The following is an 11,636-nucleotide window of genomic DNA, read 5'->3' as shown; positions in this document are numbered from 1 at the left end:
TTTACTGTTTGTTCAAATCTGAACTAATTTCGGTTCATTTGTGTACTAATTGAGGTTCACTTGATACTGCTGGTAAGTATTCACCAAATTTTTTAGCAAAGAAGAATGAAATTATTTATTATCACTTTATTCAATTGCATTAGATTCTACTCCATTCCATTCAATTAATTCAGTTTTGAACAAGCAGTAAAAAGGACTCAATCATCAACAAAAACACATCGAATTCATTTCTGGATCCAAATGAACCTCAAATAAACTAAGAAATGAACCGAAATTACTTAAGGAATAAAAAATTTGCTCAATACTTATCAGCATCAGGTGAACATCAATTAACACACAAATGAACCAAAATTAGTTCAATTTTGAACAAGCAGTAAAAAAGACTCAATCATCAACAAAAATATATACAATTTATTTCTGGATCCAAATGAACTTCAATTAAACTAAGAAATGAACCGAAATTACTTAAGGAATAAAAAATTTGGTCAATACTTATAAGTAGCATCAAGTGAACTTCAATTAATTCACAAATGAACTGAAATCAATTCAATTTTGATCAAGCTGTCAAAAAGACTCAATTATCAACAAAAATATATCGAATTCATTTCTGGATTCAAATGATATCAATTAAAAGGAGGAAAAGAAAAATGCAACAACAATAGCAGCAATAAAAAAAATGACGATCGAGAGAAAACACGTGAATAAGAATAAGAAGGAGGAAGGTGAAGAAAAAAAAAGGAAGAACACGAAGAAGAAGAAGGAATGCAAAGACGAAGAAGGAGGAAAGCAAAGAAGAAGGAAGAATGCAAAGATGAAGACGAAGACGAAGAAGGACATGTTTGCATTATTGAAATGCGTTGTGTACACACTTGTGTAATAAAAGTAATTTTTGTTGAGTTTAAGGCAATTTAGTTGGACTTGGTTGTCAAAATTACTTGAATATATAGCTAGACTGTTATATTAGACTGGTCTTAAATTTTTTAAAAATTTAGTTGTCAGAGGTATATTTGAGTCTTTGCATGATTGTCAGAGTCTTTTGTGTCTTTCTAGTTTAGTTAATTATTTTGTTATCTTATGTTTTCTCTAAAAGATGTCTCATGTATTGCTCACTGAGTTTAAAGAAAAATTTGAAAGGAAAAGAAATAACAAAATGCATGAGGCTTGAGTTATATATTATGAGTTTTTCTAGTTACTTTGATGTGGGGGCATGTTCTTTAATTCCTGAATGTATGAATAAACAGTGCATATTTGATCTTGAAGTTAAGAATGTTGGTTCTTAAGGTACAACAACTTAGAGAAGTATTATGAATTCTCTAATTGAGTAAAACATTGATCCTTGAAGCAAAAAGACAACAAAGAGAAAAATAAGTTTAAAAGAGAAAAAGGTTCAAAGCTCTGTGCATCAATGGTTAGGAGGGTCAAAATTAATCTAAAACTCAAAAGAGTGGTTTTTCCTAACCATATGCTTGTGGTGGAATGTGTCAAGTAACCCTTGAGACAAAACACTAAGAGTTGTGACCAAATGCAAGTACAGAGTATGCCAAAGGCTCTGAGCACCACTGACTGAGAGAAATTAAAAGAAAAATTAGAATTCAAGGAGTTCCTCAGTTAAGTGCTTGTTTTGTTTTTGTATCAAGTTAAGCTTGAAAACAAAACACTTAAAGTTATGGCTAGGCTCAAGGTGCAAAGCACCAAGAAAAGAGAAGAAACAGTTGTGTTCAAGGATCTAGAGCATAAAGAAGAGAATCCATAATATCATCCGAGTTCTAGAACTGAAGGTTATCAATACTTCTGAACTTCAAAGGATAGTGAGATGCCAAACCTATTCAAAGTTAGAGTGTCATTAGCCCCACTCAGTACTTAGACATGAGCTTAAAGAAACACTCAAGGCTTGAGTGTTTTTCTCTTTTTTTTTCTTTGCCCTATACTGTTTTAGTTGCTTGAGGACAAACAACAGTTTAAGTTTGGTGTTATGATGCGTGAGCATCTTGTACCCTTTTTCCCTTTAGTTTCTAGTTGTTTTTAGTTAGAAATTATTAAGTTTTATATTATTTTAATGCAAAAGTCCCCCTTTGGATGCTACTTTGAGTTTTTCTGGTATTTTTGTGATTTCAGGTGAAATTCGGAGCAAGTTGGCAGAGTTTTGAGTTAAAAAGAGGAAAGTTGAAGCACCCCCTTTGGGCGCTAAACGCCAAGGTAGAGTTTAGCGCCAGCAAGCTTCACAACCAGGGACGTTTCTGCCCCCTTATGGGCACTAAACGCCCACCTGGCGTTTAGTGCCAGGCAGCCCGAGTTGAAGCCCACTCTTTTAGAGCATCTTTAGTGGATTTAGTTTCTATTAGTTATCTTTTATTTTTTTTTTGTAACTTTTATTTACAAACAATATCTTTTAGTTTTAGGATTTAATATTTTATTTTATTTTTAAATCAAATTAGATTAGATATAGAAGGGAAAAGATTCACCCTTTAAGGGTGATCTTCGGACCTTCAGATCTTGGCTCTTCCGCACTTTTCAGAATCCTAGTTTTCTTCTGTAAGCCATGAGTCACTAATCCTTCTTGATTAAGGTTAGGAGCTCTGTTTATTTCTATGGATTAAGACTATTATTCTTCTGTTTTAATCAAGTGACCAAGAGATTGGTAGTTGATGAAGTTTAGAGGAAACTAAATCACTAAGAGATTAGGGTTTAGTTAATTACAGTTTGCCATGAAATAAATCTTGCATTATTAAAATAGTTGGTAAGAAACCTTAATCCAAAAAAATAAACATCTCCGATATCTTAACTATTTTTCTCATTGATTTATACACCAAACGCACTTACTTGCTTTCTTTACTCTTGATTTATTGTTTAATGCTTTCAAAACCCACCCAAACAACCTTTTCTGCTCGCCTAACTAAGCCCATCAATTGAATATTGTTGCTCAGTTCCTCAGTCCTCGTGGGATCGACCCTCACTTACCTGAGTTATTACTTGGACGACCAAGTGCACTTGCCGATTTAGTTATGGATATTCCAAAAATCCGCACCAACAGGGCAGTAAATCAGCCCAACAACACAAAAACAGCTAAAAAGTTCAAATTACAGCAAAAAAGGAGAGTTTAACCACAGAAACAAAGACAACTACTTCCTCTCCATATCAAAAAATTTGCCATCCTAGATCATCTTGAAATCTCTAATAGCAGCGATGTAGAAATCGGGAGCAAGCAGCAGAACCTGGGCCTTCATCACCTCCTCGGTAGCAGGAATGGCATCCCGGGTATCCTTTATAATTTCTTGTTCTTTTTCTGCATGTTGATTGCCTTAAGACAAGCAGAATCTGCCAATTTCACGGCCTTATCCATCTCCTTCTCAAGCACTTTCACCCGATCCTCTGTTGCAGCGGCCCGACCTTGAGCATCATTAATTTGCTTTAGGAGGCTAGTATCTCATTCAGTCAGTCGTTGGATTTCCTCGCCTGCCTCCTTCAGTTGCTTCTCAGCATCTGCCAGCTTCGTTTCCATTGTCTCTCCCTCATCCTTCAACTTGGAAATCTCATGCTAAGCCAACCTATACTTTCCGTCTAGAATCTGGCATTGGGCCAAGACCGGATCTACTTTTCTCGCAATAACAGTTGCCCAAAGAAGACTTTGATAAGTCCATTTGTCCTGGGCCACCAGGTCTTCATCGCGAAAGAAGTTTTCAGTATGCGGCAGCAGTTGAGAATCAATAAAGGCTTCTACATCAAAATGTTTCTCCATGACGGAGAGGTGTTACCTTAGGCTGGACCCAGCTTTCTTTTTCTTCAGGTTGGGGATTTCCAATATATCATCATCCCCCATCCTAGCTCCTGATGAGAGCCCAACCATAGCCCCTTTCTCTTGCTCGGCCTCCCCGATAGCACTATGACCAGGTTGGGGTTCGGGTTAGGGCTCAGGTTGGACTCCCAACTAATAAGAATAAAACACACAATTCACTACTTGTGAGAATTAGAGAAACAACAATATCTACTCACAACAAGTATTAACACCAGCATAATAATACCCAATAGAAGCGAAAGAATCACATAAACCAAAAATTAGAGACAAGCTAACACACCAAGATTTTTAACATGAAAAACCTCCTCAATGAGAGAAGTAAAAATCACGAGTCACCAAGACCAGGAAGTAGCTTCACTATGATAAAAAAAAAATAGGGTACAAGAGAGTCACAAATTAGTAAGAGAGATACGAAATGTCTCCCAAGAATCTGGTTGAGTATTTAGCAACCACAATCCTTGAACCTCATCTTCAAACTTGATTCCCATGCTTGACAACTGATCCAGAGCCCCTTGAAATTCATTCAAGTGATCTAATACTTGTGACCCTCCTTGTATCTCAAATTCATCAACATATTCAACAAGTACAATTTATTATTGCCAGACTTGGAAGCATACAAGGATTCAATTTGATTCCACAAAGTCCTAGCATGAGTCTCGTTAGCAATGTGATTGTAAACATTATCATCCACCCATTGCCTAATAAAACCACAAACTTATTGGTATTCAAACTCCCATTCTTCATCCGTTTTAGATTCTGGTTTTTGTGTAAAAAATACGGGTAAATGTAGATTTTTTACAAACAACAAATCTTTTATTTTACCCTTCCATAGATGGTAATTAGTGCCATTCAAACTTATCATCCTAGTAGAATTATTTGCCTCCATCTTTCAAGCAAGTTATAACCAAATACCCAAAATTGAGCTCTGATGCCAATTGATAGGAATAAAATACACAATTCTCTACTTGCAAGAATTAGAGGAGTAACAATATCTACTCACAACAAGTATTAACACCAGCACAATAATATCCAATAGTAGCAAAAAAATCACATAAACCAGAAATTAGAGACAAGCTAACACACCAAGATTTTTAACGTGGAAAACCTCCTCAATGAGAGAAGTAAAAACCACGACTCACCAAGACCAGGAAATAGCTTTACTATGATAAAAAAATAGGGTACAAGAGAGTCACAAATTACTGCACAAAATGTGCATACAACAAGCCAAACAACCAAAGCTTCAAAGCTTTCAAAACAAGAACAAGAAGATGAAAATACCACAAAATCAAAGCTACTGTGCATAGCCAAATATCTCCAGATACAGACATGGAATTGAAGATCCAAACAGTGAAAACAAAGAACCAGATTTCTAGAACACACTGTCCAAATTTGAGCTCAATCCAACGGTTAACGAATCTACAACAACCAATTTACAGAGACAGCTTTGTGTATGTGCGAAAATAACTTTCTCTCTTCTTTTCTCTCTAGTGTTTGGTGTTCTCCTTTCAAAATGACCTCTCTCACTCAACCCTAACTCACCTTAGTCACTTCAACTATTCATGGGTTTGGATACTAGCATTTGGGCTTTTTCTCCACATAGAAAGGAAACCCAAAAACCCAACAAATAAATCTCCCCCTCACGACTATGTGGAAGTAACCGCCAATCCGGCGATCAAGCAACAAACTTCAAACTTCAATCTTGGTAAGGCCTCACTAAAGTCATATATATTTTATGTACTTCCAGTTTCGTAGTCCTACTTTCTATTTTTAAATTCACAGTGAAGAAATCTAATCCATTTTCCAAGCTTTACATTTCAAGCAAAAAATGGGTTGTGTTTATTATTCCACCTAGTGTTGTGGTTCCTGTCATCATTCTTTTATGGGTTAGAAATTATGAATTATCTCAATTAGTTGCTAGTGTTTGAAAATATTGTATGTTGATAATAGACAAAATGGCTGCCACTTTTATGAGTACGAGTATATTACACTGCTGGGATATTTTACTTAGTTCCTGAGTGGTTGTCTTGTTAGTAACATTTTAGTTAGAGTGCCATTTTATTAGCTTATTGTCACTTTAAATTATCTACAAAATAGTTTAACACACTAAAACAAATTTTTCATGTTGACATTTAATATTTAAATATTTTTTTTACTATTTAACATTTGAATTTGTAGTTTGATAAGATCATATGGATTTGGTTGATAATATTTCATGTAGTATTTTAAATTTGGAAGATATTTTAAGTTTTATATTAGACTATAATTATATTTTAGGATGTTTATTTATTATTTTATTCTAAAACAGTTTTTCGGTTGAATCACCGATTGAACCGGTTGGACCAATAAACCAGTGAACCAGTGACCAAAGCAGTTTGATGACCGGTCCGGTTCTCAGAACCTTGGGCATCACTATCAATTACCCAGCTGAACTCATCATCAGAAACAAGATTGACCTTGTACTCATAATCAGCAATATCAATAGTAAGAAGATCATCTGAAATAGAAGATACATGATCATTACCACTATCATCCTTCTTTTCTTGCTTACCTTTGTTTTCCTTTTTCTAAAGATAGCAATATTTTTTAACATGACCCATTTTGTGACAGTAGTGACACTCAACATTCTTGTATCTTTCCTTGGATTTGCTTCTGATTTTACCTCTACCCTTTTGAATTCTATTCTGATTTCTCCTCCTGGTTTCAGTGACTAACATTTCAGAGTATGACGAAGAATTCTGCATCTTCCTTCTCATCTCTTCATTTAAAATGCCACCTTTAATAAGTTGCATGCTCACATTACCATTCGGAGCAGAATTAGTAAGAGAGATACGAAATGTCTCCCAAGAATCTGGTTGAGTATTTAGCAACCACAATCCTTGAACCTCATCTTCAAACTTGATTCCCAAACTTGACAACTGATCCAGAGCCCCTTGAAATTCATTCAAGTGATCTAATACTTGTGACCCTCCTTGTATCTCAAATTCATTAACATATTCAATAAGTACAATTTATTATTGCCAGACTTGGAAGCGTACAAGGATTCAATTTGATTCCACAAAGTCCTAGTATGAGTCTCGTTAGCAATATAATTGTAAACATTATTATCCACCCATTCTGGTTTTTGAGTAAAAAATATGAGTAAATGTAGATTTTTTACAAATAACAAATCTTTCATTTTGCCCTTCCATAGATGGTAATTAGTGCCATTCAAACTTATAATCCTAGTAGAATTATTTGCCTCCATCTTTCAAGCAAGTTATAACCAAATACCCAAAACTGAGCTCTGATGCCAATTGATAGGAATAAAACACACAATTCCCTACTTGCAAGAATTAGAGGAGTAACAATATCTACTCACAACAAGTATTAACACCAGCACAATAATATCCAATAGCAACGAAAAAATCACATAAACCAGAAATTAGAGACAAGCTAACACACCAAGATTTTTAACGTGGAAAACCTCCTCAATGAGAGAAGTAAAAATCACGACTCACCAAGACCAGGAAATAGATTTACTATGATAAAAAAAAATAGGGTACAAGAGAGTCACAAATTACTGCACAAAATGTGCATACAACAAGCCAAACAACCCAAGCTTCAAAGCTTTCAAAACAAGAACAAGAAGATGAAAATACCACAAAACTAGAGCTACTGTGCTTGGCCAATATCTCTCGCTACAGACATCTAATCGAAGCTCCGAACGGTGAAATCAAAGAACCAGATGTGGAGCACACACTGTCCAAATTTGAGCTCGATCCAACGGTTAACAAATCTGCAGTGACCAATTTACAGAGACAGCTTTGTGTATGTGCGAAAATAACTTTCTCTCTTCTTTTCTCTCTAGTGTTTGGTGTTCTCCTTTCAAAATGACCTCTCTCACTCAACCCTAACTCACTTCAGCCACTTCAACTATTCATGGGTTTGGATACTAGCATTTAGACTTTTTCTCCACACAGGAAGGGAGCCCAAAAACCCAACACCAACTCCTCGTTTTGGGGAGCCTCCACCCCGGCCTCGGGAGAACCAGGGGCATCGTCATCCCCATCAGGGAAGAAATGGGTCATCAAGCGGATGAGAGTAGTGTTCACACTTGCCATCGCAACCAAAGAAAAACCAACATGTTACCAAGTTATTAAACAAGAGTAAAAAGGTCGGGAAAACAGAAAGAATAATAAAAGGAACAAGTATCCTACATTCACCCACACAGTCTCGACCGGCGTCCCAGTCGCACATAAGAAGATGGGGATTAAGAGGATTAGAGCCGATCATGGCCAGCAAAATGTCAACTATCTGTTGGTTTTGCCAACCTATACCCTTATAAGTCACCTTAATTAAATAGGTGGAGCCAGCGCCGAAACTCCAGTAGGTCGGAATACGCATCTCCCCTTCAAGGGTAAGCCAAAAGGGATGGCAACCTCGAACTGGTCTTACTCTGAAAAAAGTTTCTTTGAAATCGTGGAAGGAATCTTCAAAGAGGCTGAAGATCCTTCGATTTTGTATAGCTCGGAAAGAAAGATACCCATTTTTGTGCTTACCCTCTCGGGAGCGATTTGTGAGGAGGAAAAAGAAGAGGAAGACTTCTATGGTAGCCAGGAGTTCTAGGTACTCACAAACCATTTCGAAGCACTGGATAGTAGCCTAACTGTTCGGGTGAAGCTGAGAGGGAGCAATGTCACACCGATTTAAAAGAGTCAAGACAAATGGGCAAAAGGGAAGGCGAACGCCCATAACAGTAAACACAGGCTTGTACACCTACATCCAATCAGGGACACGGGGGAAATTGAGGTTAAGTTGACAAATGCATTTCCCGGGCTCCAGAACCAAAAGTTCGTAGTTCACCTTCTTGGGACCGCCTCTGCATATCGCTCCTGAGTCACGGAGCTTCTGCAGGTCCTCCGCGGTCACTTGTGACGAAGTACTGATCACGTTGGATGTACACCACATATAACGGTTCATGGGCTTAGGCAGAGGGGGAGCCATCCCGTGAGGTCGCATCGCCATACCTAAAGTGGGAGCACCACTTAAGTTAATCGCAATGCTGAAGGTATATGCTAGTCTAAAACTAAGTTATCTTACACTAAACCACCCTAACCTAAACTACTCAAAGGACACCTATGGCACCCCCCCTAAAAAGCTACCTAGCGTATTCCAGTTTGGTTTGAAAAAAGCAACAGTAAGGAGAACCAGGGCAGCAATGGCTTGGAATAAACAAAAATGGTGAGTAAATGGTCACTTACTAGTGTTTGCGGCGTACAAAGATGTTGGAGGCAGAAAATGCCTGGTCCCTTGCGGTGGCAGAGCCAATTTCACAAGCAGGATGAAGGATGGCGATCGCGAAAATAAAGACGAAAGACGGGGATGAGTGGTGGTGGTAGTTGTGAAAAAGGAAAGAAAGAATAGAGATGGTAATGTAAAGCAAAGGTGGTAACTGTAACCGTAGAAGAAGAAGTGCGAAAGGTCAGGGACAAAAATGACCTTTTTGTGTTCTTTTAAATCACACTAAAATGCATTTAATGCCCTGTCGCGATAATCGAAGGGGCACCCTTGAAACGGGAGCTGGGGCAAACACACACGTGGGGAAAGCACCAGAAGCCCAGACCCTCACCGATGATACCGTGTTAAGTAGAGATTACCCTTAGGAAGATACGAGTAGGCGAATACGCCAGTCGTGAGGCTCACGCCTTGACGCATTGGGGACACTGTTCTGACCCAGCCCAACAAGGGACAGGGCTCCATCAAGTGGACTCGCAACCCATCCGTACGGCCAGACGGCTTCCACAGGACCCAAGTATCTCCAGGAAGAACTCGACAGCTGGCGGAAGTTTCTAAAGGCCTGGGCCCTTGTAGAAGGAAGGCCCACCCGAATGGATGGGGATAAAAAAGAGGGACCTACCCCTCTCCCCATGTACTTCATCATTACCCTAAAACCCTAGCCGCCTCATCGTACGGACGCTAATATAAGCATTAGAATGTCTTTGAAGGTGGCTCCGCCGTCGACCAACCGACGACTCACCGGCGCAACCCCTCGCTCAAAGCCAGCATTCAGGTCTCGATCTACCACTCAACACCTCACATCCGACCAACTCAACGAACTATTGAACATCATTTATAACAATTTTTTAATATGATTAAATATTATTTTTCTATATGTTTTTAAAAAATTATTTAATTATTCACTATCTCTTATTCAATTTGTGAAATTCACTTATTATAGTATTTATGGTATAAATAAATTTTTTAACTAAAGTAGTTACTATATTCAAGACCATTTTAATAAAGAATATTAGTACAATATATTAATATATAGATAATACGTTTTTATTTTAAATAATTTTTAAAAAAATTACTAATAATTTAAGTTGTATTTACTTAGGAAATTAAGTTTTAATTTAATTATTAACTAAATAGTTAGTATTATGAAATTAATTATCACTATTTTTATAAGTTGATTTATTTATTTATTTTTAATTTTTATATTAAATCAAATTTAACTAAATAATTATTATTGTAAGTTAAATTTAACAAAATATTTTTTAATATAAAATACAAAAAAAAATAATTTATATTTTATATTAGAAAAAAAAAACGTAATATAACCAGGGATAAATATATACATTTATATATAATTATTAGTATTTTTTTTTTAATCTTTGTAGAAGCAAATGCCCTTTTTTTTTTTACGCTTAGGTTCGTTTTTAATATGTTGTTAGATTATTCGATCAGAAAAACTATATTTAAAACTTAAATTGATGACTAAATAATAATAAAAATAATAAAATCTGATGTTTCCATATATTTCTCTAATTTAATTAAAGCAATTTGGGCATCTAAGTGATTGTATCCTCGTCATGCATGATGCATGATTCAATAATATATTAAATAATTACTGGCAGAGCCTTCTCGATCCAATGTATTAATTAAATAATGGGCATATGCTAGGAAGGTATCATGCATAATGACAATGGCATACAATGCAAGGCTAAATGTTGTGAAAGTTAGTTTGGCTGCTTCTATGTATGTCTTATTTTTTAATTCATGGTAGCCGAAAATATCAAAGTAAGGTGTTGAGACTTGGGATTGGGACCAGGGGAGAAGCCAACAACCGAACGTTTTCTCCAATTTGTTCTTAATAGGCGATTAAACACATTAATGATGTGACTTATTCCAGAAATGGCGCTGTCATTCATGTATCATTCACCATGTATAATCTAATCTAATATTAATCATCAAGAGTATTATTATACTTCATACTCAGTGCATAAAATTATTGATGATCAGGAGGTACCTAGCTAGTAGCTGCAAAATGGACTTTAATTTTATGTATAAAAAAAATTATTGTCTAAAAATTTATATATGTGTATAATTAATTAATTTTTGGTAGTCAATTTCAATTTTGTTATTTTTTATATTTTTTTATTCATAATATCTTTTCTCATCTCTTTTTTCTTCTTTTTTTCAAAATTAATTTATGTACTAATGTAATATTACATCTCGTTGTTTTTAACCACTTATTATTATGATACATTTTAAACTCTAAATTTTAAGTCATAAATTATAAATTTTGATTTCTAAATTTTCTAAAGAATGAAGGTTACAAAAATAATTTTAACACTAAAAAACCTTAGTTAATATTGACTTATATAAAAATTAATTTTCTATACATTTTCATTCTTTTTATAAAGGAATTAGTTAAAAAAAAAAATACGGGGTTTTAAAATTTAAAACTTTAATAACAATAAAAATTATTTACATTAAGGTGTACTCACATGAAGCTATCTACAAATATGATAAATGAAAAACGATAAATATGATATATTTAATTAAATTATTATTTAATAAT

This window comes from Arachis ipaensis, chromosome B3 (genome assembly GCF_059453495.1).
Source record: "Arachis ipaensis isolate K30076 ecotype BB chromosome B3, ASM5945349v1, whole genome shotgun sequence".
NCBI classification, from domain to species: domain Eukaryota; kingdom Viridiplantae; phylum Streptophyta; class Magnoliopsida; order Fabales; family Fabaceae; genus Arachis; species Arachis ipaensis.
The sequence above is the reverse complement of the archived record's forward strand: the minus strand, read 5'-3'. Positions refer to the sequence as shown.